Raw genomic sequence first — 23,040 nt, 5'->3', positions numbered from 1 at the left:
AACCATGCACATTGTTGGACTAGTCAGTTTGAAATATGCAGATTCTTAGAAAATGATCTTCCAATTAAATGAAAATTGAAAATTAAGTCCTTGTAAATATATTAGGAAGAATACATTAATTTTAATATTTTGCTATGTTGAAAAATTTAAAATATGCAGACACAAGTGTAGCTTTAGGCTAAGAAAGAGATCCCCACTAACACACTGTTTTTGTTTATTCAAACCATATATATTACACTTTTAAATGAATTAACAATGTTGGTTTTTTCTTTCTAAAATTTAATATTGCCATCTAGAATTCAGTGTTGCAGAACTCTATTGTACAATGAAATTATTATTATTTAAATATATTTGTCCATGAAGTTAAAGGATTATACCTTTTAATTTCTCATTTAGAAAGTAAAGTTTGTTTTTCACTAATATAAATATGTGCAGTATTGTATAAGAAATTATATAAATAATAGAATACAAACCACCTTTGTTGTTTATAGTGCAAAATTTGGTGAATAGTAGATGAGCTGAATCCATTTAGAAGCACTAGAGCAGTCACATAGTACTATTCTTATGCCTATAAATTTCCCTTATGGCTGCCTGACTGATATATCCGCTGATCATACCAATCAAAATTCAGCTTCATACTCTCTGTTTGTTTGTTTGTTTTTTTTTTTTTTTTTCACGCTGTGGCACTGGTACATCTTTGCAGAACCTTTTAGGATACCTGAGGACTGGAGCCTATTACTTGTAATTCTCAAAGTGAAAGAAACAAGAGAGAGGAAGGAAGGAAGGAGAGAAGGAGGGAGAAATAAAATTAATATAATAAAATACTTCAAAGAAATTTGCTTTTACCTTTAGATGTAGAGATAAAAGAGTTTACTCATTCATTTACCAAAACCATTTGAGTACTATGCTGGGATTACATAGGGAAAAAATCAACATATCAATATTGATATAAGTACAACTTTGTTGTCTATCTTGTTTCTTTCTTTCCTAAAATTCTTTCTTCTTCTTCTCTTTCTACCTGATAAACTTGATTTTCTGGCCATGAACACTTTTACTGTTATCACATAGCTCTCAGATTATAGAGAACTGTAGACCAAATTCTCAGTGTATCTTAGCCCATTTACTTTAGCATACCCCTGTTCTGATTATTACAATCTGTCTCTCAGGAAAGCTATGTGGATTAAATGAGATAATACTCCTCAGGACTTTTTATAAACTGTATACAAACTGTATTAATTTTAATTTTGTTATTATCCTTAAAATTAAGATTTGTCAATAACATATATAAATTAACAATTTGGAATTTAATTGCTCCAATTTTCTTTTCTTTTCAAATCAACAATGAAAGCATCAGTATATTTATTTGAAGCATATAACCAAGAAAAAAAGGCTTCTTATGTGAAATCCATTTATTTCCAAATTGTACAAGCAATGAAGTGGAAATGAAATGAAAAGTGACATAGTAAATAATGGAAACATGAAAGGCACAGGTTCTCATTGAACAGAATAGTATGGTAAATGAGGTGAAGAAATGTATTGATCTTCCATGGATTGTGGTATCCAGGTTTTTAAGTAATAAAAGTAAGTACAGAATTTTTTAAAAAATGCCCAGGCAATTCAAATTTTGACAAGTGAAAATATCAATCATAATAACTTGTTAGACAGAAATCAATTTAGACAAATTTCTAGCTGTGTTTCTTTTAGAACTCTTTGCCTTTTGATAAACTTAATTCATACAAATCTGAGGAAAGTAGATAATTGCGCATGTATAAAACCTGACATTTCAAGGCCAGCATGTGGCACAGCCAGTTAGGTCATTGCCTGTGACACTGCATCCCAAGTGAGTTTTCTCTGCTCTACTCCCAAACCTGCTCTCTGCTGTGACACTGGAAGGCAGCAAATATGACCCAAGTCCTTTGGCTCCTGGACCCATGTGGGAGACCAGGATGGAGTTTCAGGCTTTTGGGTGTGGTCTGGCCCAGCCCTGGCTGTTGCCACCATTTGGGAAATGAACCAGAGGATGGAAGATCTCTGTGCCATCTCACCCTCTCCTTCTCGGTAACTCTACTTTTCAAATGAATGAATAAATCTCTCTCTCTCTTTTTTTTTTTTAAATGGACTTTTCTTTATTTGACCAATCATGGAAATCATACTCTAATGGAAATATTTAAGTTAATTGAACTTAATATATTGTAACTTCATGTGTTATCCACAATTTTGCTGAAGAAGGTTTTATGGGACACTTTTCTTTAAAGGTTGTAATGCACTTCTATAACCTTAAAATGGAGAGATCTATTAGTCTGTTAAAAAAGCTAAGAAGTCATACATTGGGATCATGTGTTTATACAACCATCTTAAAAAGTATAAACCAATATTAATGATTTTATCCACCAGAACTCTCTCTTTACATATTTGGCACAGGCTAAACGCTAAACCCTAAGCACATTGCAGTTAGTTTCACTTTCTAGATTCTGTGCTTACATTTAGATGTTTTAGTTATCTAAGAGACATCTGACTTTAGCCATTGTGTAGACTTTTACCTTTACTCAAAGAAGACTGTGCTTAATTTGTCAGAAATAAAATGTCTCTCTGTAAGGAGTAACTGAGAGGATGGTACTAAAGATTGTTATGCATCCATTATATATAGATACATATATGCATTTAATTTTAATTTTATTTTATATATTTGAAAGGAAGAGCAGCAGAGACAGAGAGACATGTGTCTTCCACTTACTGATATAACCGCCAAATGTCTGCAACAGCTGGAACTGGGCCAGATCAAAGCCAGGAGCCAGGAGCATTGTCAGGATCACATATGTAGGTGGCAGGGACCCAACTACATGAATTCTCATCTGCTGCCTCCCAGCATACACAGAAGTAGGAAGCTGAAATCAGAAGTAGAGTCAGTACTCAAAACTGGCACTCTAGTATGAGACAAAGGCATCCCAAGCAGTGTCTTAGCCCCTGCACCAAATGGTTGTCGCCTATATATATATATATTTTTTTTTTTTTGACAGGCAGAGTGGACAGTGAGAGAGAGAGACAGAGAGAAAGGTCTTCCTTTGCCGTTGGTTCACCCTCCAATGGCCGCCGCGGCTGGCGCGCTGCGGCCAGCGCACCGCGCTGATCCGATGGCAGGAGCCAGGTGCTTCTCCTGGTCTTCCACAGGGTGCAGGGCCCAAGCACCTGGGCCATCCTCCACTGCACTCCCTGGCCACAGCAGAGGGCTGGCCTGGAAGAGGGGCAACCGGGACAGAATCCGGCGCCCCGACCGGGACTAGAACCCGGTGTGCCGGCGCCGCTAGGCGGAGGATTAGCCTAGTGAGCCGCGGCGCCGGCCGCCTATATATTTTAAAACTTTGAATGAGCAGGTGCCATAAATAAAGGCAATTAATATTTCTAATACAACTCTACCCAAAAGAAATGTTAGAATTTTATTTTGGATGTTAGCTACTATAAATGCTCAATTTCATATGTATTTCTAGAAAAAAAGTGAACAACAGGCAAATTATAAAGTAATCAAATGTAGAAAAGCCTTAGCAAACATAAGCAGAACAGGTATTATTCTTAAAATTATAATAACCAAAGGCTTGTTAATTTTGGTAACTTTATCTTTCATTAAAAATCTTTAGTTCACAAAATTATTTTAGTACACCTAACTTATCATATAGGCTTTGCTATGAAACCTCATCTCGTAGACATACTTTATGGAGACATGCTTATGTTTCTAGAAATATGACACATGTTAGGAAATTTAATAGAGTAGGACTGGATATGAATCTCTGGCTTTCCTTTAAATTTATTTGAATGTTTTTAAAATTAATTGCTTGTAAAACAATGGGTGGGTGTTCAGCACCACTACAATTTATTTTTTAGAGCATAACCACTTACACCATTATTTTCTACTTCTAAAATTCACTAAGATGTTAATAGCATGAAAACTAATATTAAAATAATTCAAAGTAAAGAAACTTAGGATAAACACAAAATCACTTACAAAGGCAATGGAAATAGTATGACAGGAAAATAAGATGAGTTAGTAATTTTATCTAAGTGCTAAATTCATTCAAATATTTCTACCAGCTACAGTAAAAAATAAAATTGCATGAAACCATTTTACTCAGAAGAAAAGAATCAGATTCTAAAAGACATTGTCTACTAGATAATGAAATAGTCAGTGTCTTGGGCCATGTTTTGGCAAACATCCAGTAATGCTTTCCAAATGGATGGAGGTATTCTAGGTTATTCTAAGAGAAGATGATTCAATTTCATTGCTTTCAAGTCATTTGATCTGATAAAGGATTATATCATAAATAATATAAAATGGCATTTAAACTTTTTCTATTAAATATGAATTATATAACTGCAGTCCACTTTAACTGTTGATCGATTCACATTTGAATTACCTTGATATTTCTTCTTCTAAATAAAATAGAACTCATATACTAAAGATGTGTACATACGGGGTTTTTTTTACATATAAATTTTAACATTGGATAATGTTCTCCCCTGCTTACACCTGCCACATTTCTTCACAATTTTAGTTCATGGATTTGTGTGTGAGTAGTATCATTAGGGAAAAAAAAAAATTTTTAAATAAGCCTTTTTTATTTTTTATTTTTATTTTTTGACAGGCAGAGTGGACAGTGAGAGAGAGAGAGAGAGAGAAAGGTCTTCCTTTACCGTTGGTTCACCCTCCAATGGCCACCGTGGCTGGTGCGCTGCAGCTGGCACACCGCGCTGATCCGATGGCAGGAGCCAGGAGCCAGGTGTTTTCCCTGGTCTCCCATGGGGTGCAGGGCCCAAGCACTTGGGCCATCCTCCACTGCACTCCCTGGCCACAGCAGAGAGCTGGCCTGGAAGAGGGGCAACCGGGACAGAATCCGGCACCCCGACCGGGACTAGAACCCAGGGTGCCGGCGCCGCAAGGTGGAGGATTAGCCTGTTGAGCCGCGGCACCGGCAGAAAAAAAATTCTTGGATGCAACTCTATTAAGAATTTAAAATGTAATTAGCACACAAATTGTGTAGACACTTTTGATTGTGGTATTTTTTACCCATTCCTCCCGAAAGTAGTTGACAGTTACTAGCTACAATACAATCACTGTGCCAACTTATAACAGCTCTGTTGGAGCTAAATAAAGTGACCATTTTGGAGGAGTAAAATATGAGATTTGTTGGGCAATAGTATGAAGACATACAAGATGGTAAAAAAAAGATGCTACTTAGGGTTATGTGCGTATTAGGCAATGTTTGAACTGTGTTTTCTAATTGGTATTAGTTGTCCACTGAGGGAATAATAAGACCTTAATAAGTGAAATATGTATAGTAAAACTAGGTCTCTTGCACTGATAACATTTATTGCTCCTTTTTCCTGATGTTGTAAAATCTTATAATCTCATAATATGACTTTCTCTGGAGAATTGCAAATACATACTGTATTTATCAACATGAAAAACAAAAACTCATCTAATAGCTTATTCCATCTACCATATCTAATTATTTTATCATTCGGCCTGTCCAAAAGACCTTAGATGTTAAGTCTGTTTTGACAGTTATTGTAGAGGATACAATTCAGTAATACGTGGCTAAAAATGATTGTTTTGTAGGGTTCTCTATTGCAAATGAGTACTAAGAGCTGTTGATCAGACAGAAGAAATTGGGACTGAGACAGTAAAGGGAATTATGGAATTATGGAAACATGAAGCAGGGCTATGATGAAATTCATAAAAAGAGAAAAATGATATAAAAAGTACAAAAATAGTAATGTATAAAAATCACATTTTTAATTCCATTAACCTGTTAAGCAGTGGTGAATGATATTCTACAGAGCCTATTCAGAAATATAAATTGGATCTAGATTTGTTGGAAGATGAGTCAGGGAAAGTTTTGTTTTGTCTTCTTGGATGACACCATTAAAAGGGAATAAAAGTATATGAAAGGGAAATAAACTATTAAATTCTGAACTCTTTTCAACATTGTTGAAAATAACATTCACCAACACATGTGAATATGTTTAAACAACATGCTATATAGAATATCCCAATGTATAGCAATATGCCACTTATACCTTGCATTTAAAAAAAAAATGATTTGTTTATTTGTTGAAAGAGTTACAGAGAATGAGGGAGAGATGGAAAGATCTTCCATCTGCTGATTCACTCCCCAGATGGCCACAAAGACTGGGGCTGGGCCAGGCTGAAACCAGCATCATCATCTGTGTCTCCCACATGGGTGGTAGGACCCAAGCATTTGGACCATCTGCTGCTGCCTTCCCCAGCCAGGCTGCAGGGAGATGTATTGGAAGTGGAGCAGCCTGGATATGAAATGGTGCCCATTTGGGATGCAAGCATTACAGACAGTGGCTTTACCCATTATGCCACAGCGCTGGACTCTCTACCCTGCTAGTCAATGTGCTTCAATACATTACAAAACCAAAAATCTTATTAGAAACAAATATATAAAATGTCACTTTTTGGAAACAAAATCGAATTCTGTGGCTCTCTTTTTCTGCTTCTATACAGATAGCACATACCTAATCAATTACCCTTAAAAGTCTTCATAATCTTCTTGCCAGATGTGAAGAACTTCAGTTTATTTGTTAGAATTTGACAATATAAAGAGCCTTATGAAAAATGTTATTTGTGCTCAGAAATATCTCACAGAAAATTTCTACATACTCTCTCTTTAAATAAAAGACAGAGTGACAGGGACAAGGGATAGAAAGACAGATCCATCTACTGGTTCATTCCCAAAATGAGACAAGGACTGTGACTGGGTCATGCTGAAGCCAGGAGTCCTGAACTACCTCCTGATCTTCCACATGGGTTACAGTCATCCACTGCCTTCCCAGGTACATTCACAGTGAGCTAGAGCAGAAGCAGAGCTGCTGGCACTTGAACCAACACTCGGATATGGGCTGCCAGCATTGTATGCAGAAGTTTAAACACTGTACTACACTGCCAGTTCCTTACAAATTCTATTATGACAGAATTTTACTATGACATACCATTAAGTTTATTTAATATTAAATATAAGTAAATAGTTATAATAAGTAATAAATAGGGGCTGGCTTGACACAACTTCTTAATCTGTTACTTAGGACACCCATATGCCATATCAGGATGCCTTGATCAATTCCACCTGCTCTTCTTGCTGATACACACACAAGGGCTTGGTATTTCAAGCCCTTGGGTCTCGCCACCCCCATGAAAGACCCAGATGGAATTCCTGCCTCCAGTCACCTGGCCTGGCCTGACCACAACTGTTGCCAACATTGATGGAATGAATCAGTGGATGGAAAATCTGTCTCTGTCTCTGCCTCTCTCTGTCTGTCTGTATTCCTTTTTAATAAATAAAAATAATTAAACTTTAAAAAGTAATAAGTAGTGTTGAGAATTAAGGCAGTTATCCTTGTGGTTTACTTTTGAAGTGCCCCTGACATATTATGATAGTGAAATAATTAAGTTTCTTTGTATTAAAATCTGTGCTGATGTGAATTGACTTTGAACTATTTATTTTTAAAATTAACTATTTTATATGAAAAGGAAAAATAAGTTTCAAAAATATTTATAGCTTTAATATTTTAAAAATATATATAATAGATATAGTTAATTAATGAGGTAATGAATGAGGTAATGAGTTAATTAATGAGGTAAACCTGCCATTAAATTCAAATGAAATTTGCAAATAAATTTAATTCAATGAATTTACTCATTAATTTAAAAATATTTGCCAGTGTTTGAACATATACATGTAGAAGATAGACACAATCTCATGGAACTTATACTAGAGATAATAGGTAATGAATGAGTTATCAGGAAAATTAGTTTGTTAATTCCTGACTAGACAATAAAATAAAACTAAAGTGTTGTGAGTGGCAGAGGTGGAGGGTAAGAGGTAGAGAACTCCATTATCTACAGTAGTCAGATAAACCTCTCAAGAGATGTTTGAGCACAGATCAAAATAACAGAAAGAATCCAGCTATGCAAGGACTTGCAGGTAGAGTGTTCTGAATAAAGCATACAGTAAAAGAAAAAGATCTCAGGAAGCTATTAAATGAATTTTCCATTCTGAGTCTATAGGAGTACAAATATCCTAAAAATTTGTGGGCATGAGGTCAAATAATTCATTCTCTCTCAATATTTTAGTTTATTGAATTATTCAGTGCTTAATGAATATCTACTATTTGCCAAGACCTGTCCTAGGTACAAAAGATATAAACATGAACACAACATGGCCAGGCAATTTTCTCTATGGGCTTATGTTTTGCTAAGGCCTTATATTGGAATAGTATTTTATGAACTCCTCTTATACATATTATCATAACAGATTCCAACATGGATTAAATAAAGATGTAAGGAGATTCTCATATAAATTTGTTTTTTTTTATCTTGAATGCATTTTGTAATATTTACTTCTAGTCACTCCTGAAGTAGTAGCCAGATACAAATTACCTTCATTTAACCTACCCATTGATATAGTTACGTTCCTAAACCTGCACTGGGCACTGTGGATGGCATATATACAAAGTGTGACTCTTGATTTCAATCATTATGAGGGTATGTAATGTAACAAATAGCACATGACAGTGTAGTAAGTTCTGTGTATCACTTTAGGGTGCAGATGTGTAGTATGTTATGTTCCAAGGAGGAAAATGTTGCTATTGTCCAGGATAGTCAGGAAAGAATATATAAATTAAGGATTCTAGGATCTAGTCTTGTAGTTAGTGGTATAAAAGTAGGGAGCATAAATCTGAAAAACTCTCAATTTACAATCTGCATTACTACTTATACATTAAACTAGTCTAACTTTGGATTAGAATACCTGGTAACTGGAGGGGCGCTGTACACTTTGGGTGGGTGTTGTATTAGAATGGATTAAGTCCCCCTGTGGGATGCCTGCATTTGGTATCAGAGTGCCTGGAATTAAGCTCCCCCTCTGTTAATGTGAAGCAGATGATGGCAGGCAACAGATGGTGACCCACATTCTTGGGCTTCCACTATCCACCTGGGAGACCGTCATGCAGTTTCTGGATCAGCTTCACCCAGCAGTGGCTGCTGTCCTCATGTGGGGAATGAACCAATGGATGGAAGTTTCTCTTTCCCTCCCTCCCTCCCTCTCCCTCTCCCTCCCCCTCTCTCTTGCTCTGTCCATATGCCTTTCAAGTGATAAAATTAGAAAAAGTTTATCTGATTCCCCACCTTTCGTTTTCTGTCTAAAAATTACCTGAAGTATCACTAAAACATCACTAAAGCATATGTGTTTTATAGAAATAGAATTTAAGTACCAGAAGTAATGGGATATTTCGTTAAAATTCAAGACATTCAATTATTTACTGTAGTCCTATATTTTATCCCTTAAGAATTTCTAAGACAAAATTCTAAAGTATTGGTTCTATATAAGTACATTCATTTAGGAAAACTACTGTACCTTCCTAGCCAAAATTAATGCATTGAAAATCAAATCCATATACATTTTATTAAAGAGCCAAATATAAATATCTATGGTAACTACTGCAATAAATGTGCAACATCTTAAGCTGTGATTATACTGTCATATCAGTGATATCTGTCTTCAGTACATGACTACCAATAGCTTTGCTGTTATTCTAGTCAACCAGAAATGTAGTTAAAAAAAGAAACCAATTATGAGATTTATTTAAGTAAGGTTGAATTATTTCAGTGATATCAGATTCTGGATACAAGGAGTGACTCTATTAAGGCATGAGATAATGTTGAAGGAAGACTTTTATCAAATTACTTGAAATTGAATGCTAGGTAACAATAAAACAGAGTAATTATCTTTGAAAATCTAGTTTTAGATTTTCAATAGATTTTTTTAAGTTACCCTTAAAAATTATTTCCAACTTAATGGTTTGCATTACATCAACAGAATCCAAAACTTTATGGATTAAAAATTCTGAAAACATTTTATTAATGATCAGAATAACCATTAGTTAATACTGCAATACTGAAATTAAAGTGAAATAATTTGTGTAGAAATATTAGCACTTCTTTATGGACACCATGATGTACCATCACATTTTTGAAATATCTTTCTGCATACTCTGCAGTTACCAAGGTTTACTATATTCTCTGCTTATTTAATTACTTCACAGCCCAGAAATATGCAATATTTGACCTTCCTTTTTTTTCACTATCTTAATTGGTTAACCAAATTCTTTGTTTATATTTTAAATTCCGTAATTTAGTTGATCAACTAACTTTATATTCTATATTTTTAATTGGCCAACCAAAGCTATTTTAGTTTGAGAAACCATCATTAACTTATGGAATTCCTAAATCATGATTCTATAATAACATGTCAAAGAGTAAAATGTCTCACATTATACCTGTAATGATATACTTGAGTACTAGGTACAGCTGTAGAAAGACTAGTGTCCCTTGATTACCTTTCTGGCCTTGCAAAGGAACACCCCAAAAATTGCAAGTGTTCTGTTCATCTTTGGGAATGGAATGGAAACTCTTGGCTCTCAGTGGCCATGAAAAGTTAAAAATGTACTTGAAGAAATTGGAAATATGTTGCAGAGTTGAGGTAAAGTATAAGGAAGATGACAGATTTGAGAGTTAGCTTTCTGGAATTCATAACTAAGTGAGTGCATGAGAATGGATGTGTTTGCCAGGAAAGAAAATACTGAGAGCAGAAGAGCAAGGTATGTCCTTAGGTAGCACTTACATTTAAGAGTGGGAGAAGGAAGAGAAAGTGAATACTAAGTCAAAGCTGTCATGGAAGAACAAATACAATGTCACACAAACTTAGAAAGTTATAACTATTGTCAACAGTGTCAAATGCTGTGGAGAAGTGAAGAAATAAGAATAATGAACCCGCATAAAAAGCTTCAAGGGTGGTTTCAGATGATAGATTCAATATACCGGAGTCTAAGATGTTATGATAATTGGAGTGTGAAGATATGTTGGGGATGGAGAAGGGTAATTAAAGAAATTTGCCAGAAAGTAGGGAAGAAAACCTATTACCTTAAGGAACAAATATGATCAGAGTAATTATTTTGTATTTGCTTTTATTTTATCACAGGGCTCAAAATAAAATTACAACTGATAGTAAATCTTAAAAAATGGAGTTATATGAGAAAGGTTTATTGATCAAATAAATATCTGCAGGGGTTAGAGGAGTAGATAGGTAATTAAGTACATATGTTAATACTTTTTAACTTAAAATACCCATCATGTATTTAACAGGATACTAGGAATATTTGGTGTTTTTATCATGTATTATATAGCCAAAAGTTTTGAATCTTCAAGAAGTTGCCATGTGGCTGGAACTTGCTGGTTTGAACATCAAACCCACATATTCTGGCTCCCAAGTATTTTGTGTACTCATCTGTTCTGCATTCAGGAGGCCAAAGGTAGGGATAACTTTGGAAAAGATGACTCTCTTTGCTAAAATAAAATAAAGTAACTAAGGCTACTTGAGACTTTCCAAGGTAAAATGAGTCAAAAGCCAGGTCAGTTCTTCTGGAGCTTCAGAAAAGTTAAAGGCAAAAGATTATCTACAGGCCAGCGCTGTGGCTCACTAGGCTAATCCTCCGCCTGCGGTGCCAGCACACCAGGTTCTAGTCCCGGTCGGGGCGGCGGATTCTGTCCCAGTTGCTCCTCTTCCAGTCCAGCTCTCTGCTATGGCCCAGGAGTGCATGGGAGGATGGCCCAAGTCCTTGGACCCGGCCTCCTCATGGGAGACCAGGAGAAGAACCTGGCTCCTGGCTTCGGATCAGCGCAATGCACTGGCCGTGGCGGCCATTGGAGGGTGAACCAACGGCAAAAAGGAAGACCTTTCTCTCTATCTCTCTCTCTCTCTCACTGTCCACTCTGCCTGTCAAAAAAAAAAAAAAAAAAAAAATTATCTACAGAGAATAAGACAGAAATGATATTGATAAGAGGAGAAATTTTGGATTATCACAGCTTAGCAAACTTTTGAACTAGTCTTTATGTTCTTCATGGAACAATTTTTAAATGTGACAAGAATATCATGTTGCAATTCAAATGAAAGAGAGACAGGAAATTATCTTTACTGTGACTTAAGCATTATATCTGTAGAAATAAACTTTGCATTCTACTGTCTATGCTTGTAAATGATAACTGAGCAAGGTAGTATGATATATGTTGCTATTTCATGATTATTTCCCTACATCATTTTTTAAAGTGTAATTAACCTATGTTGACTACTGCCAAATTAGTTCTTCAAAATTCAAAAATTGACAGAAGTAGACTATTACTTTCCTTCACAGTGAGTTTATGTATATTTTAATAATCACTTGGGGTGACATCAATATGGATATTTTAATGTGTTTCATATTAATGTTAGTATGTACTTTACTGCAGAAGTGGTACCTATACGATGAGATTCTAAAAGGGAACCTTAGTTCTCCATTGAAGGCACTACAATTTTATATATGCCCACCAGGGATATTTACTGGCAACTTTTAACATTCACAGTTAGTCTAATCCATGAGTTCCTGGAAGACAAAAAGCCTTGTGGTGTTATTCTTTCTCTGAGCACCCAGGCCCAGCAAGGTGGTGCTTGACACAAAGTCAATGTCTAGTATATATTTGCTAAATGAAAGCCAGCCAATTCCTGAGAGAAAATGCTGGAGAAGGGAGGGTTCACTCCTTGTCCTCAATTAGATCATGAAGCTTTACACTTGGAAGTACCTGACCATTTTAGAAGTTATACAGGAAATTCCATTTAACCTAGAATACTAAAACTACAATCAGGAGAAGTGAACTTTTAAAGATGGAAAAACTGAGTGACTTAAGGATATCTTTCTCTGAGATATTAGCTTCTTTTCCTTCCAAATTCATTATCTATATTTTTGGCATCTGTAGAATGGTGGAAGATGTTACACACTGCAGCTGGGTACCCAGGTGGTCTACTGATATTCAAAGGGGACTATTCTGGCATGAATTCTAGGGCAGAATCATGCAGCTGTCACAAACTGCACAGTAGCTAGAAGCAGCAGATGTTACCGATATCTGACAGGCGGTCAGATAATCAGAGATGGGAGGACACCAATGTAAAATGTAGAATATCTGACCCAAATATCATTTAACAAATCATAGGCACTGCATTTGGTTTTTAAAGTCACATCTGCATAAAATCTTTTCACAGTTGAGATTTATTCAGAGTTATTTGAACAGTGGAAATACAACTTCCAATAATTCTGTTTTTGTCTTTCTTAGCATTCTCCTTAAATATAATGGGAAAAAAAAATTTGAAACCACAAGTATGTGTTAACTTTAACATAATTGATTATTGAAAGATGAAAAAGTGTCATTATAGCACATATCCCTTTTTTCATAAATTATCTCCTTGGAAGAAAATATTCATAAAAAAGCATTTTTTTGTAAATATGAAAAGCTAAATACCAGTTTTCTTAGGCAGAACCACTTTATATTACATAGGATTTTCAATAGCCAGTGGACTGCTTGATGCTTGCCTGCTGCATTCCTTTATTTTGGTTAAGCAGAAGATGGAAGATCTTCCTTAACACAGTCAGGAGTATGTTGTTGCCCTGTTGATCTGATGGAGAATTGGGGCTTTCTGAAATATCAGCACCTCGAATAGGATGTAGAACAATGAGATTTGACAGTTCTCCTGAAACCAGTAAACACAGTGGCCATAGTGTGTGTTTATCCTAATGATCAGAATGCTTCACGGCAGAAAATGTTGAGAAACATAAAGTCATAGTGGAAGGCACGTTGTAAAATGCTGGCAGGTGTTTACTGAGGGTGTGTCTACCGTGGAGTTGAACTGCTGGCAATAGTTGCTGATGTTTGACATGAATTGGAGACAAGATTAAACACTATCTGTGACCATGAGTACTTCACCATACCTCTGACACCCATTGAACCATTCATATGGTGTCTCATTTCCATTTCAAAACAGTTACTCTACTTCAACTCTGCATTCAATACAAACACCTTTCCACTGTTTTGCTCTATTTTCTTTTCTCCCTTCCTCTTTCCTACACCCTATCCTATTCTTTCCTTTGTACCCAGTAGTCACTTTTTATGCTTCTGGCAGTGCCCATAGATAAACTGGGATATTTCATTTAAGGAAGCCTATTTCAAGATCAGTGTGAATTATTTAGAAAGTGAGTAGTTATATAAAAAGACAACTCACAAGTTCATTTCTAAGTTCAGATGGTATGTACGTCCTAAGAGAAATACTTGATAACAGCATCATAGAAGTAAATTAGTAGGGTTTTCACATGCCATGGATTTAACTCAGAATTACCTATATTTAATGCCAATTTGACAATAAAAATATTCATATTACCCTTTAGATGCTATGATGTATTGAAAATTCTCTTGGAAAACATAGCTCTTTTGGTTTCCTTATTTTTATCATGTTTGTGACCTTTCTATCAAAGAGAAATTTATATTTGAAGGGAAAAACATTTACTGCCTCATCACAAGTTTTATAATGTCTTCATATCACCACATCCATACACCTCTAATTAATATTTAGCAACATGACAAACTATAGAACCAAGAGCTAATTGGGGAAGTATAAAGGTAGATAGAAAGGACTATAAATTAGTTAAACTTGAGATTAATGAATGATAGCATACTCAAGAACTGTTTACTGGAGATAACATGTGAACTAGACCTAACAGCAAAGACATAATAGGTAGGAGAAGCACATACATGAATTTTTCATTCATCAAATGGTGTGAAGTTATTATATTTTGTGCTATTTCTTTGCCATCACCCTGGGCCAGGTCATTGTAAGCTCTGTCCTGGGTTATTACCATAACGCCTTAATAAATCTCTTCTGTTTACTCCATTCCAATCCATTCTCCCAATAGAAGCTAAGCACCTTAACATATACTGATTGACTTTTTTCTCATGACTCTCTCCAGTAGGACCTACTAGTCTCATTTTGTTACCTGAAAACTGAGACATAGAAGGATGATTACCTGAGGGCAGCCAGCTGGTAAAGGGCACTGCGAACTATAATCTCAGCATCTAGAACTTACACTCATAACCAGGATGCCATCTCACCACCATTGTATGCTATTGTTGCTCATTTTTTATTATTAAGGTTATATTAAACAATGACTTTTTGCCCAAGATAGTAATTGCCTGGGTTGTAAGGGGAGATAAAGAATTAGTATTAAAACCAAACAGCTGCATGAATTTGGTGCAACAACTATAAAATTAGAAACAATAGTAACACGAAAACTGAGACTGCAAAGTTGGAGCTTATGAAGTTTATGAACCTTAATTAAAATGTCACTGATGTAGGTGCCAAAAAAAACATGAAAAGGGTGGTGTGTGTAAGTTAATTGTCCCCTAGCTGGGAAAAGAAAATCAAGTAGATGAATCAAACAAGCATTGGGCATTTTTACAATTTGATTAACAGCCTTCTTCATCATCAAAAGACTCATAAAAATATCTGGGAATGAAAACAAGTAACTAGTTAAATTTTCTGTGGATAAAAAGACAGTTTCTATTTTATCCATGGTCAAATTGACTTGGCAGGGATATAATGTAAAATTATTAATTTGTTGGAAACTTAGAAAATAGCAATCAGCTTTGCCCCATGATAAAATTTGGATATCACCTATTCATGGATGAACCATCATGTTTTATTCAATTCATGCTGAATAAAGTTTATGCTGAATTTCATCTAGTCTAAAAATAATTTCAGAGAACATAATGCAGTATTTTAAGTGGAAGATAATTGGTTATTCTTTTGAACTTTTCACAATGTATAGAAACACCTACACATTTTGAATGTTTTTGGCTATGAAGAAATAATAGTTTGAATATTACATAATCTAATATGTTTGGATATTACATATATAGTTTGGATATTAAATGGTCTATACAGTTATCAAAACATCACATAGTACTGTATAAATATGTATGGCATTTATGTCAGATATAATTTTTTTAAAAATTATGAAAATGAAAATTTGATTCATAGTTTTAAAGAAAGTCAAAATTCATGGTTTAAATAACATATTTAAAGGATAACAAAAAGCTAATAAAGTACAGATGGTAAAAAATGGCAATAAAAGCAACAGTATGCATTTTCATTTCGCTTCATTCCATATCATGTGCAAGGCATGGTACTTAAAATGTGAAGTCTCATTAGGGTCTTGGAAATAGTTATTATTATCTCCCATTTCCATTTTGAAAATTTTGACCTTGAAGACTTAAATAATTTGCACAAATGTACATTGATTTTGACTCAGCCAGTGGAAAAGTTCTACATACTTATTTCATAAGTCAAATTATTAGTAACTATGTCTTTTTTAAAATAAATATTTAATTATTTAAAAGGTAGAGTTAGAGAGAGAGAGAGAGAGAGAAAGAGGAAGAGACAGAAATAAGATCTTCCACCCATTGTTTCATTCCCTAAATGGCTGCAACAGCCAAGGCTGGACCAGGCCGAAACAAAGAGCCTGAAACATCATCTGGGTCTCCCGTGTGAGTGCAAGGGCCCAAGGACTTAGGCCATCTTCCACTGCTTTCCCAGATATATTAGGGGGCAGCTGGATTGGAAGCAGAACAGCTGGGTCTTGAGCTGTACTCTGATATAAGATGTTCACATTGCAGGCAGTGGCTTACCTCACTTTGCCACAATATCAGCCCCAATAACTGTTATCAGTTCCTTCTTCATTTTCTATTTTCTTTTTTCCAATTTTTAACATTTTTTAATATACAGAGAGCAGATTGGATATATTTCACAAGTACAATTCTAAGAAGAAATCCATACTCCTTTCCCTCCCTCAACCCCCCCTTCTTCCTCCCCTTCTCCTTTTTCTTGAATTTTTAAAGACATACTTTCAATCCACTCTATAATCACTGGCTTAATTCACCAATAACCATGATATAAAACAAATAAATAGTAGGAAGACTGCAGAAGTATAAACAAAGACTAAAAACATGATATTTGTCTTTTTTGGTACTTGCTTATTTCACTAAGCATAATTGCATTGATTTTGTAGCAAACATAGGATTTCATTCTTGCTTATGGCTCAATAATATTCTGTAGTAGATTTAAACCATGTTTTCTCTAAGCAGTCATCAGTTGATGGATATCTGAGTTGATTCCATATCTTAACTGTTGTGAAATGAGTTGTGATAAACATGGTAGCACACACAACTCTTTCATGTGTTGATTTCATTTCATTTGGGTAAATTCCCAGGATTGGGGATGACTATGTCGTTTGGTATATCTCTTTTCAGATTTCTGACAAATCTCCATACTACCTTCCATAATGGTTATACTAGTTTATAATACCACAAACAATGAATTAGGGTACTTTTTTACCCATATCCTCACTAACATTTTTTTTTTTGATTTTTGGGTGATAGCCATTCTAACGGGGGTGAGGTGATACTTAATTGTGGCTTTTATTTCCATAACCCTGATGGCTAGTGATCCTGAGCATTTCCTCATGTGTCTGTTATCCATTTAAATTTCCTCTTTTGAAAAATGCCTGTTCATATTATTTTTCCATAATTAAATTGATTGTTTTGTTGTTGTTGAGTTTCTTGGGTCCTTTATAGATCATGGATTAACAATCAGTTGCATAGTTCGCAAATATTTTCTTCCATTCTGTCATTTGCTTTTCTCCTTGTTGACTATTTCCTTTGCAATGCAGAAACTTCTTAAGTTGATATAATCCCAATTGTCTATTTTTGCTTTTATGAACTGTGCTTCTGAGGTATTTCCCAAGAAGTCTTTTTCTATGTTAATGTCTTCCAGAGTTTCCCAGTTGTGTTCTAGTAATTTGATGATAGCAGGTCATACATTTGGATCCTTGATCCATTTTCAGTTGATTTATATATAAAGTCTGAGGTAAGGATCTTGTTTCATACTTCTGCATTTGTATATCCAATTTTCCCAGCACCAATCATTGAAGAGACTGCCCTTTCTCCAGGGGTTAATTTTAGTTCCTTTGTCAAAGATTAATTGGTTGTAGATGCATGGATTTACTTCTGGGCTTTCTATGCTGTTCCATGTTCTACATGTCTATTTTTGTACCAGTGTCAGGCTGTTTATATTGTAACTGCCCTATAGTACATCTTAAAATCTGGTGTCGTGATTCCATCTGGCTTGGTTTTCATTGTTTAATATTGCTATAGTTTTTAGGGGTCTTTTGCATTTCCATATGAATTTTAGCATTGTTTTTTTTTTCAGATTTGAGAAGAATGTCATTGGTATTTTGATTGGGATCACATTGAATCTGTAAATTGCTCTGGATATTATGAACATTTTGATTTTAATTTTTCCAATCCAAGTACATGGAAGATTTTTTCTATTTTTTGTGCCATCTTCTATTTCTTTCTTTAATATTTTATAATTTTCATTGTAGAAATATTTCACATCCTTGGTTAAATTTATTCTTGTAGCTATTTTGAATGGAACTGAGCTTACAAGTTATTTCTCAGGGCCGGTGCTGTGGCATAGATGATTAAGTGTCCTCCTGCAATGTTGGCATCATTTATGGGTACTAGTTTGAGTCTCAGCGGTTCCCTAACAATCAAGCTCCCTCCTAATGCACCTGGGAAAGCAGCGGAAGATAGTATAAGTACTGGGGCTCCTAAACTCCCATGGGAGACCTAAAAGAAACTTCTGGCTCCTGACTTTGGCCTGTGCTTGAACCAGTCATTGCAACCATTTTGGGAGTGAACCAAAGGATGGAAGATCACTTTGTCTCTATCTCCTTCTCTCTCTGTATCTCTGCCTGTCAAAAAAGACAAGCTCTTTCTCAGCCATGGCATTGTTTGTGTATACAAAAGCTATTGATTATGTGTGTGGATTTTATGTCCTGCAACTTCACCAAACTCTCTTATGAGTTCCAGTAGTCTCTTGGAGTATTTTGGTTTCCCTAAATATAGGATCATCTGACTTCTCCTTTCCTATTTGTATCGCTTTGATTCCTTTTCCTTGTCTAATGACTCTGGCTAAATATTCTAGGACTACATGTAACAGCAATGGTGAGAGTGGACATCCTTGTCTGGTTCTGGATCTTAGTGGAAATGCTTCCAACTTTTCTCCATTCAATAACATGTTGAAAGTAGGTTTGTCATAAATTGTCTTGATTGTGTGGTGGAATATTCCTTCTATTCCCAATTTGCTTAAAGCTCTTATCATGAAAGAATGTTGTATTTTATCAAATGCTTTCTCTGTACTATTTAGATAAGCCCAGGTTTTTGTTCTTCAGTTTGTTAATGTGATATATCACATTTATTGATTTGTGGATGTTGAACCATCCCTGCATACCCAGGATAAATCCCACTTTGTCTGGGTGAATGATCTTTCTGACATGTTGCTGGATTCAATTCTCTAGTATTTTGTTGAGGATTTTTGCATGTTTGTTTATCAGGGGTATTGGCCTATAGTTTTCTTTCTCTGTTGTATCTTTTTCTGGTTTTAGAATTAATACATGCTACCCTCCTAGGGGTTTGGGAGGATTCCCTCCCTTTCAATTCTTTGAATAGTTTAAGAGGAATTGGAATTAGTTCTTCTTTAAAAGCTTGGTAGAATTCAGCAGTAATAGCATTTGGTCCTGGGCTTTTCTTTCTTGGGAGGGTCCTTATTACTGATATGATCTCTATATTGGTTATTGGCCTATTTAGTTTTTAGTTTTTTCTGTGTCTTCATGACTCAGTTTTGGAAGATTATATGTGTCTAGAAAGCTATCCGTTTCTTCTGGATTTTCCAATTGTTGGCTCATGGATATTTGTAGTAATTCCTAATTATTCTTTATATTTCTGTGCTATTTGATGTAATATCTCCTTTTTTCCTTTTGTTTTTCTACCAAATATTTAGTAAATATAAACTAAAGGAAAATATTGAAAATATCAAGATAGTCATTGGGGGTCCCATCCAATTTGAGTTCTTTTTCCTTTAACATTTAAACATATAGTTTTCTGGAAAATGTTTGTTTTAATCCCTTCACAATACCCATAACATCAGCTACATGAAAACTATTTCATCAATATTTGGTAAGTTAAATGTTTCATTGTTATATTTAGTTTCCCAGTGTTATTATAATTATATATAAGCCTAAAATACCTAATTTTATGCATTGCAATCTTTCATGTAAAGGTTGGGGAGAGGTTTTACCTCGAAAATGAAATGTGCTTATGCAAACATTCTGTGGCACAGATGGCTTGTGGAAGAAGTACTCATGTTATTTCAAGAGTCAAGCAAAATATGGGCATGACAGTCTATGACATTCCTTCAGGAAAAGTAGATCAGAGAAAAAGTGATTGGGCTTCTGTAGTTTTCTCAGTTGCTAAGGTACCATATTTTAAGTTATCATGTTTTGAGTCTTGACATTGGCAAAGAACACATAATCCCACCAGCAATGGAAATGACAGAGTAGAAATAAAGAGCCCTGAGAGTTTCGTACAATCATGGTGCTCATCCATATTTGTAAACAGCAAGTGGGGAGCCCTTAAAAACAGTTTTCATTGGCTGATTTGTATTCAAAAGGGCATATTATATAGTGTGAATTGTGAAGAATATGGACTTAAAATTGGTTTTTCCCACCCTCCAATTGTTACTGGTGAAGCAGTGGCCTAGAAGAGATGACCTAGGTTCTTTGTCTCATGCAAAAGAATAATTTCCATACAAAAAAAGGCAGAGAGAAAAGCTGGATTTATTTAAGTCAGAAACCTCTTTCCCAAGTGGCCAGGAGTGGGGCTACAAGAGACAGAGACCCAAGGGGTTGGTAGTAATGGAGCTTTTAAGCACAGTTTTGGAGGAAAAACCTGAGAATCAGCTAACAATCACTTACAAGATGGGGACAAAACCCATCAGGAGTCCAGGTTTGGAATCTTATCTTTCTTGTGTAGCTTGTTTCTTATAAGGCTAAAATCCATTAGAAGGGTAAAATCACCACTCCCTTGCTAATTCAAGATGAAACTGGAAGCTCCCAAGGAGTGGAATAGGCATTTTGACCTTGCTGTGGATCACATTTGGGGAAGGCAACCATTTTGTACTCTCTTAGAGGGACGCCCCTTCATTTTCCACAGGGACCAACCTAACTTCCTATTGACCCATATGACTGATCAAGCAATCATTTCTTTCATGCTCTGAATAACATTCTTTTCCAATCGTAACGTCATAGAAGAGATTGTGCAGCTTTCTGGTCTCTTCCAATTATTGAAAGTGCTAATGCCCAATTTTAGAATTTCATTTCATATACATTAATTGCTTTTGCTTTTTCTTCTCTACACAGACCTCTGCTGATTGAGGAGCTAAGAGTGGGGAGAGACAGGGATTTGGGGATAGCTTCTGCTAGTTTTTAAAATCAAATAAGAAGCATGTAGGAATGGCAGGTCTTATTTTATATGTTTTATGAAGGCTGCATGTTATTGTATTAGTATGATTCTCCCTGCTACTGGTCAGCTCAATCCACACAATTACCTAACATGCACACTTTCATTGTTTTTTAAAACAATGATGAGCTTTACCTCCTGTCAATTTTATTATCCAGGGGTCTTTTGTCTAGGGAGAATTTAGTCTATCTGCTTCTAAGATCCTCACTGTCACTCTCAATGATGAATTTCCTTTTTGATTTGCTGTTTTGCTATTCTCACAGTTCATTCTGTATTTTCTGTTTTCCATATACATGGAAAACCCAAAAACCAATGATGTCTTATCCATTTGCCTCTAAAGACCACCTCCCAGGGTCACTGTATCGCTAGAAATTTCAACTTTTGTGGAACAAGTTATATAGTAAACCACAATGCCACCTTTGGAAATCTCTACAGTGGAAGTGATCCCCATTTTATTAGAATTGTTTTTTCAACCACTAATGCACTGTTCCCCACCTCTACCTCACTATTTGAGGTTTCCCAAGAACACTGATCAGTCTTCTCTCTTCCAGTGCAACATCAAGGTAGACTGCTGATTTGCTATTAGCCAGTATCATTTGAGATTGGAATGCCAGTCTCTCCTCATTCACTGAGCTCCCTTATTTTGCATGAATGAAAGAGGAATGAAACTATTTATTTATGAATAAACCATGGACAGGAAGGGGGAGCCTCTAGCCCTAACACTACATTTCTTACAATAAAGACCTTAAATTGCCTCTCACATACAAAACATGTTTCTTATTCTGAATTTGGGACATCTTTTGGAGAAGCTTGTTCATAGTATGAATTACTGCATACTTTTATTTAATCATGTTCTTAAGAAATAGTGAAGTTAGTGTACAATTGAATAAATAGTAACCTGTTATAACAGATTCTATTGCTAACGACCTTGTTTTCCATGAATCATCACCATATCTAATATTATTTTCTTCTTCTTTTTTTTTTTTTTTTGTTCTGAGACCTCCAAAGAACTTCCTCAATTCCCAAGGCATGTGGAACAGCAGTGGCATATCATTTAGTTATATTACTTTGCCTAGACTGATATTAAAAATATTTCCAACTTAAATGTAATTTAAGTCACTCCAAAATATATCTGTTTAATCTCATCATTCTGCCACAGATGCCTTTTATAATGTTAACCTTGGTATTTAATTTTTAATTGTTATTTTGTCCATTCAACCAACTGATGGTGACATCCATTATGTTCATAGTATTGAGCAATGCTCTGGAGATTGGAACATGACCAGGCATCCCCAGTGCCCTATGTCAAAATGGGATAAGAAAAACATAGATATTCAAATAAATAAAAATAAAGATAAGCAATGGAGTAACTAAAGAAATGCTATTAGGAAAAAACACAACTGGGGCTACTTTAAACATGGTAATTAGGGTAGACCTCTTGGATGAGCTGATGTTTAACTGAGATGAGTAGAAGGACAAAGAGGCAGACAAGGTGAAGGTGGAGAGAACTGTAATTAAGGTGCAGGGAAGGATAGTGTTGAGCCTTTGGTGTGTGGAGAAGTATGTGATTGTGTGATTCTAGGGAATGGCATAGGGTCAGCATCACCAGGCTTTACTGAGAAATGTAGTAACTCCCATAGGATCTTAGAAGCCCTGTAAAGGATTTTACTTATATTCACAGTACAATGACA

General features: G+C 35.3%; 1 protein-coding gene across 6 annotated transcripts in view; it reads left to right on the top strand.

Annotated features, from left to right (window-relative positions):
• The window catches only part of GALNT13 (polypeptide N-acetylgalactosaminyltransferase 13), a 540,250-nt gene that overhangs the window by 374,323 nt on the left and 142,887 nt on the right, over positions 1–23,040 (top strand). The window lies entirely within an intron of this gene.

This window comes from Oryctolagus cuniculus, chromosome 3, assembly GCF_964237555.1.
Source record: "Oryctolagus cuniculus chromosome 3, mOryCun1.1, whole genome shotgun sequence".
Classification (NCBI taxonomy): Eukaryota; Metazoa; Chordata; class Mammalia; order Lagomorpha; family Leporidae; genus Oryctolagus; species Oryctolagus cuniculus.
Note: the sequence above shows the minus strand (reverse complement) of the source record. Positions and strands in the feature narration are given on the sequence as shown.